At 37.1% G+C, this 8,376-nt stretch overlaps 2 pseudogenes; one reads left to right on the forward strand and one right to left on the reverse strand.

The window, feature by feature from the left end:
- Positions 1 to 1,576: 1,576 nt before the first annotated feature.
- Positions 1,577 to 2,041, forward strand: LOC132266777 (SKP1-like protein 1A; annotated as a pseudogene).
- A 142-nt stretch (positions 2,042 to 2,183) lies between these two features.
- Positions 2,184 to 7,727, reverse strand: LOC132266776 (pentatricopeptide repeat-containing protein At5g66631-like; annotated as a pseudogene).
- Between the last annotated feature and the right edge of the window lie 649 nt (positions 7,728 to 8,376).

Raw genomic sequence — 8,376 nt, forward strand, 5'->3', positions numbered from 1 at the left:
CTTTCCATCACTAACTTTCAAAAAAAAAAAAAAAAAAAAGAAAAATTACACTGACCTCCCCTGAGGTTTCGTCAATATACACTGATCTCCGCTCTAGTTTGTCAAATTACACCAACCTCCCCAATTATAGGGTCAAGTGGATGGTGTTAACCGTTCAAGTGAAATTACATATATGTCCTCATTATATTTATTGTATTTTATTTACGAAAGGATGAATATTGAAAAGACAAAATTATCCATATGTCAAAGAGAAACAATTTGGAAGGAGATATGTATATATATATATACACACTTAAATATATTTGTTCAATGAGAAACAATTTGAGAGGAGAGGATATATTTGTTTGATTTGGTGTATATATATTTGGGTTTGATTGGTGACAACAACGAGGGTATAGGAAGGCAATCCAAATAGGGTAAGAAAGAGAGCAAATGGGTATGGCAAAAATCCAGATTTGGTGCTCAAACTCAAACACACCAAATAATCAATTGAATTATTTATAATTGGAGGTTTGGTTGTAGTAAATCCTCTCCACCTTCCATTTATAATTAATTCAATTGCATTTGGTTACAAAATAAGTCCAAAACCAAGACACTTAGAAAATTTATTTTCCCATGGCGTTGATATTGGATGATTTTTATACTCCACTCTACATAATAAGGAATACATGAAGAATGAAGTAACTTAATGGTGAATTTAAAAGAGAGAAGAAGGAAAAAAGAAAAAAAAGAAAAAAAAAAAAAGACAATTGCTTATTATGTAGAGTGGAGTACAAGAATCATCCAATGAAAATTACTTAGCGGAGAGAGATTTTTCTTTTTGAAAGGTTGAGTGTAGAGAGCTTGTACCAGTGGCTCCAATGGATTCTAGTAAATTGTAGAGAGCCCAAAAGGCTCCAATGTAATGGTAACCATGGAGGGTTTTTAAGTAATTTTACTTCAGTAAGTAAGGTCAAATTTGTCTGCATAATAACTAAAAGGGTACTTTAATAACTTTAAACTTACATCAGCAATTACTAACATTGACTGGGCATTGACCTTTGACGGTAGTTAATGGAGAGGTACTCTCTGTTATGAAGGTTTAAATTTGAAGGGAGGTCAGTGTAATTTGTCAAACAAGAAGGAAGGTCAGTGTAGCTTGACTGAACTTCAAGGGAGGTCAATGTAATTTACCCAAAAAAATATATTAATCCTTCACTAAACGATTTTTCACTTTCACAAAAAGATACACAAGTACTTCTAATTTTTAATTGCACATAAGAGACTTACCATTTTAATTTTTAGGGTGAGTACAATTTTAGAAAGTTGAAATTTGAGATATTTTAAATTGTTGAAATTTCCTATTACGTTTTTTCGGTTGTGTTACAGTATTAGGTTTCCTTTTTAATAATCCTGTTAGTGTCCAAATTGTGTTAGACTTATTCTTTCCGTATGGTGCTAGGTTTAGGTTCCGTTGTGTATATATAAATACATGTAGTGGAGGGGGTAATTGATATTCGATATTCGTGAACGTTCTAACCTTTCCCCTCCTTATATCTCACAAACTCTCTCTCTCTAGGGTTAGGGATTTACAATTATGTCTTCAAAGAAGATCGTGTTGAGAAGTTCAGATGGCGAGACATTCAAGGTGGAAGAGGCCGTATAGTTGGAGTCGCAAACTATCAAGCACATGATTGAAGATGATTGTGCCGATTCCATCATTCCTTTGCCGAACGTAAGTAGCAATATCTTGTCCATGATCATCGAGTATTGCAAGAAACACGTCGAGACTCCCAAGTCCGAAGACAACACTTCCAAAGATGCTCTCAAAACTTTTGACACCAACTTCGTCAAAATCGACCAAGCCACTCTCTTCAGTCTCATCTTGGCTGCAAATTATTTGAACATCAAAAGCTTATTGGATCTGACATGCCAAGCAGTAGCAGACATGATCAAAGGGAAGACTCCAGAGGAGATCCGCCAAACTTTTAACATCAAGAATGACTTCACTCCTGAGGAAGAAGAGGCCGTTCACAGGGAAAATGCGTGGGTGTTTGAGTGAACAAATGAAGCAACTATTATGCAATGTCATATAGGATCGCTATATTAGAATAACATATTAGAATAACATATGCTAAGCACTTTCTTTTTTCCTTTTTTTAAATTTTTTTTTTCTTTTTACATTGGTGAAATACATAGGTTTTTTTTTTTTTTTTTTTTTTTTTTTTTTTTTTTTTTTTTGGCTTTGTGAAAAACTTCAACTTCCTTTTCAATAAATATGAATCTTGTTTAATGCCATGCTAATATATAGTATATATAGAGCGAAAAAGAAACTTAATTACTAAAAACTATTAAATCCAAGCCAAAAAAAAAAAAAAAAGAAAAAAAAAGAAAAAAAAATTGGACGAAACTGTTCAACATCAATAATACACAAAACTGGAAAGCAATTTCTTGTTAGTGTGGAGATACGTATACACCGACTCTTTTAACTGTAAACTGTCCACTTAAACGCATCAAAGGATCGCACTAAAAAAACATTTTCCTTCTCGTCATAGGCTGCTCTGGTTAATTATGTTTGCTCAATTTCTAGGTGAAATGGAAACAACTATTGCTTCCCTATATAACAAGAGAAGAGTGACCATTTTACCTCAATGCCCAACAAATGTATTCAGAAAACTTAGTTATGCACTGCAATAACACTGATGAAACCGGCCCTTCTCCAGCTTTTCTTTATTCATGCAATGGTGAAAAGAAGTCCTGCCCAGCTTTTCTGATCTTAAGGTCCCAACCTCCTTACGATTCAGTGACCAACATTTCAAAGCTCACAAATTCAGATCCATTGGAGCTTGGCCACATCAATGATATCCCGAGTCTCACTCCCTTCCCTCCCGGAAAAGAGGTGATTGATCCTGTGAACTGTTCTTGTTCAGGTCAGTACTATCAGGCCAACACCTCTTATGTTATTCAGAGCATTCATGGCACGGTGGACACCTATTTCAGAATTGCAAATAACACATACCAGGGGCTGTCTACTTGTGATTCACTTATGTGCGAAAATGTTTATGATAAGAGTCATTTAGTTCCCGGTTCGAAATTGCAAGTACCACTCAGATGTGCCTGTCCCACGAGCAATCTATTTGCAAACGGCACAAAATTTCTGCTGACTTACTTGGTTACTTGGAAAGATAGTGTTCCTAAGGTTAGTGAGAGATTTAATGTAAGTGCTAAAAGTGTTGCCCTTGCAAACTCTTTATACCTTTACAACCATTCTAATCCCACTGCCAACTGAACCTCTGAGGTTTCAAACTATAGTTACTAATCCACCAGTTGTGTATCCTCCTATTACTCCTACTAACCGAAAGAGCAGAAAGTGGAAGAAACTTTATATTGGGATTGGAATAGGAACCAGAATTTCATTGATGGTTGTCTGTTTTATTCTACTTTTGGTACATTTGCATCGCAAGAGAAGCATAATGAGGAAGCATAAAGAGGGGAAAAGGAAATGGGTACTCCCAGAAAAGCTTCCAGCTCACATTGGCAGTGTCGATCAAGGTTTGGAAGTTTATGACTTCGAAGAGCTAGAGGCGGCTACTGAAAAATTTAGCCCCCAGAACAGGCTTAGTGAATCTGTTTACCGTGGGGTTCTTCGAGGGACAGTTGTTGCCACTAAAACGATGTGTAGATGTATCTAAAGAGGTGAATATTCTTACAAAGATTAACCACTTCAATCTGATCAGCCTCTATGGTGCTTGTGAGTATCAAGGAGTTTTCTACCTCATTTATGAGTTTACGGAAATTGGCTCCACCAAAAGAGTTTTCTACCTCATTTATGAGTTTATGGAATACAGAGTTGGAATCAATGGATTCAAATTGCTCTGGATGTTGCCAATGGTCTTCACTATCTTCATGACTTTGCTGATCCTCCTTATGTGCTCAAGGATATCAATAGTGGCAATATCTAACTCAATAGAGATCTAAGAGCCAAGATTGCAAATTTTGGGCTCGCAATGTTTGTTCCGGGGACAAAAGGTTACATGGCACCAGAGTATTTAGAAGCCAGAAGGGTACACCTAAGATCGATACTTATGCCTTTGGGGTTATTCTGTTGGAGGTGATTACAGGATGAGAAGCCATTTTCAAGCAGGACGGAGAAGATGTACTACTGTCAGAAGCAGTACTGTCAATTATGGATGGAGGAAATGCAGAAGCTGAGCTTGGATACCTCATAGATGCTTGCCTACAAGTAAGGCACCCGCTTGGTTATGTCATAGATCAAGCTGAACTTGCACTGCAAATAGTAAAATTAAGTGTAGGCTGATTGGCAAAAGAACCAGCAAGCAGGCTAAGCATGACTAAGGTAGTTTCAGCCCTAATGAATTCAATTGGAAGTGCATAAATCAGAATCATTATCTTCGGAATATTAGTGTTGGATGTATGTTTAAGATTGAGGGTGAGCCTTGGCACAGCGGTAAGCACTGGGCTAGCCATTTTTTTTTTGCGGTATGTATCAGTTTGAAATATTTTGCATTTATTGTATAGTATCTTGTGGTGGTAAAGCTATTCGAATAAATATTATAAACTCTAGTGAGATCAGAAGAGCTTACAGTGTACAAATGACCGGGCAATGCAAGTGGAAGAACATTTATATCCTCAGTTCCCTCTTCCACAATGGTCGCCTCCCTTAGCCTGCCCGCCTTCCAGAGACTCTTCACAAGCAATTGTTTTGTGGAAACATCAACCATCAAATTGCCATTCCCCATATCTTCGAAAACTCTCAATGCTAAAATAGCTCTATCGCACTTGCAGTATGCACGAATAAGAATCTTAAACATATAAGCATCAGGCTCCACACCAGTCTGCCCAACTATCCCAAAGAGTCTCTGAACCATTTTAATATCTACCTGGTTTGCAAAGTGGTAAATTAATAATGAAAATGTTTGGATATCTGGTAGAATCCCACACAAAATCATCTCGTCAAGTATGCCAGAATTCATCTTACACTTGGCTAGTGTTCGCAAGAGAGATGAATATAAAAGAAACAGACCATTTTTTGATACGGGACCGCAGAGTGATATGACATCACGGAAGACCTTTAGAGCGGCGTCACCACTGCTGGAAAGACCATAAAAGTCAATAATCAACCTGATTGTACTGCATGACAATCTAATCCCCTCCCTTTTAATCTTAGACATCAGTTGATCAACTAGGTCAACACGCTGATGGCGTGCTAACTTGGCAATCGTTCTTGATACTGTGTAAACATCATGAGTGAAACCTGGCTGATAAGCTACCCAACGGAAAAACTGCCACACTGTTTCAGCTTAATTGAAATTCCTTATCACCTTGCAGACCAACCGAGTTGTCCAGACAAAATTTGCATCCTTCAGTGCTGACATCTCTTCAGGTCTCCAATCATGCAAGGCACTTGCCAAAGCAGCGGGGTCCAACCGCGGTTTTAACTGAACTGCATCCACATTAACATCATCAATAGTGTGCTCAGTAACTTCATCATCGTCATCCACAGAAAAGCCTAAATTTTTAATCCTCTCATCTCGTAACATTTCCTTGATAAATTCATCTGTCTCCTCAACAAACCCTGCTTCCTGCATGTATTGCAACGCCGACTGCATAGCTTGACTGGGTAATATTCAATCAATCTCCATTTCATTAAGTAAAGTCTTGACCACATCAAACCGCTCAGTAGTAGTTAATGCTTCCACCAAAAGTGAAAACTGTCTTAGAGTGCGCTTGATCTTCATCAAGGGCAGTGTACCAAAAATCTTGAATGCTGAATCCAATTTTCCAGAATTCACAAGGTGCTCAATCATAATTGTGTATCTTCTAAAATTAGGAAGCGCCCCTTCATCAATCATCCTATAAAAAATATTTACAGCTTCTTTCCCATTTGTGCATAGACCATCGTGACAATATTATAAGACTCGGTACATGGACGCCTCTGCAAGGCTCAACACTCATCCCGGACATGAAGAACCGCATCACGGTCTCCAGTAGTAGCATACCAGTGCATCCGGTCCATAAAGCTAATGCGTGCAACATTTTTGAACTTGCCAGAATTAATGCCATTAATTAGGGCTTTGAGTTTTGCAGTTTGTTTAGACTTGGCTAGGATTTTGGCCAGAGTGTAAAGTGTATTTTGATTATGCGAGAATTGTGGAACAGTTTTCAGGGTATCAACGAGGAAGAGAGCAGAATCATGGGAGGGAGCAAATCGAAGTGCATTGGTGACTATAAAGGAGTCTAGAGTGGGATCATTTAAAAGAGGGATGAGTGACCTTTGAGTGTTGGACCATATACTAAGTCAAATTGAATTTATGAGTCTTGCTCGCTGAAGGTAAAGAAAGACTTTATTACCATATGAATTTCTCGTGAATAAGTGAGTTGGCAGGGCTAGGCAGTTATATAAGTTTCTTGTACGGAAGAATCCTCTGAGGTACATAGGCACCTTTTGCAGGCCATATGGCTTATATAATGGTTAGAAAAGTGAACACCTCTGCTTCTCTAGTGACCGATGATTATGGGTACCGCATACTATTACTTCTGTTACAGAACTAAGCAGGTAATAATCTCTGTTTCTCCCTCTTTCAGTCAAATCCCCCGTCTAATCAAGCATGAATCTTCTATTGGTAAGCTCCAAAGTTTCAACTAGGACAAAAATAAAAAAAAAGCTCCAAAGTTTCAAACTATGAAGAAAAACCCGAACACATCGCGAACACAATTAATTATTGTCCATAAGCATTCAAAATTTTAATTTTTTCAAATTCACTATGTACGTTCGCATAAAGATACGGTCACTGGATTCAACCGAGCACAGAGAAGTGCAATTAACTGTTGCTCACAGTTTTTTTTTTTTTTTTTGTACAAAGCATAAAGTCAAAGATAAGTTAGCTATAAATGCGAGCTTAACTACAATTAAAAAGAACCTGAATACACTTGCAAACAAAATAAGGAACAAAAATAAGGCATTTAATTAACCAACAGACGCAAAAACAAAAAAGGAAATCAAGGCAAACACAAAAATGGAACCAAACCCTCAAACTGTAGCCAAAGAAGTGCTCTCACCAGACTCATGAGCTTATAATGCGCTAACAACTAACAATAAATATACACATACATATACATATACATATACATGTATATATTTATTTATATATATGAATCCACATAAATATTTTAGTGGGTCTAAAATCTAAATATACTCACAAAATGAGAAGAATGAATTCATGAAGGACCCTTTGCAAATATGTGCATGTATGTGTGTATCAAGTGTTCAAGAATTCAAACCTATGGACTCACTCGAAAATGTTGTAAAACAAGAGCATAATTCACCCGACAAGGGACATTACAGAGAACCCTATACTGGTAGTAATCATTCTAAAAATAGAAGCAGATATCATAAGGCCAAAGAAATGTTTCCTAATTTTGGAAGTCTATATTGATAGAACATAAAGATAAATACACATTATGGGAGTAAACAAAATATCAAATACCTGGTGTGCATTATGGGAGTATCACTCGCAAAGTGAATAATAAACGTTAACCTATATCACCAGAGCAAGTATAAGCACCAAGAAGAAGACAGGCAGTTGGATTCAAGGGTTTGGTTTCGGATATTCCTCAATGCCGCTAAAGATCATATGGAGACTGGAAGAAGATAGTCTGTTTTTTTCGGTTGAAATTTTGAGCAATATGATTTAACAACTTATATGAATGAGATTTATATTGGGCAATGAAATACATATGTGTTTGGGTTGGGCTTCAAAGAATTCAGATTTGAGAGGTCAAGCAAGCCTGTTATATTCGTCTAGGTTTGGCCCAAGAAAACTGTCTGGGCTTAAGACCAGCCCAACTATTCATAGACTAGGCTGATTTAAGACCATCCCAACTATTCATAGACTAGGCTAATTTAGAATTTTTTTAGCTTTAGGGGGGGGGGGGGGGGGGGAATGACAAACGATTAGGCAAGATCGTTTAAAAATATATTAAGTAAAGTACAGTCACACTTCCTGAGGTTTGTAAAAAGACACGAAAGTTATTCATTTTTTTGGACAATGACATCCATTTTTCTCAAATTCCATCCAAACAAAACCTTAAATCATATGAAAAGACAAAATTACCCTTTCCATATTAAATTCAGATATATTACAAAATATCTTGCAAAATGACACAAGAGCCCTTTATTCATTTTTTCTCATCTCTCTCTTCCTATCACACAATCTACGCCTTTCTCTCTCTATCTGCTAACACACACACACACACACACACACACATATATATACATACACAGGCATATGTCCCTTGTCATCGATTCAATCCTTCTTTCTCTCTCTTCTTTTTCCACCATTAGGCCATTGTACTCTCTCTCCAGTTTCTGAAACT

This window comes from Cornus florida, unplaced genomic scaffold, assembly GCF_030987335.1.
Source record: "Cornus florida cultivar Cherokee Brave unplaced genomic scaffold, ASM3098733v1 CherokeeBrave_3.0.0_Hap2_Chr07, whole genome shotgun sequence".
NCBI lineage: Eukaryota > Viridiplantae > Streptophyta > Magnoliopsida > Cornales > Cornaceae > Cornus > Cornus florida.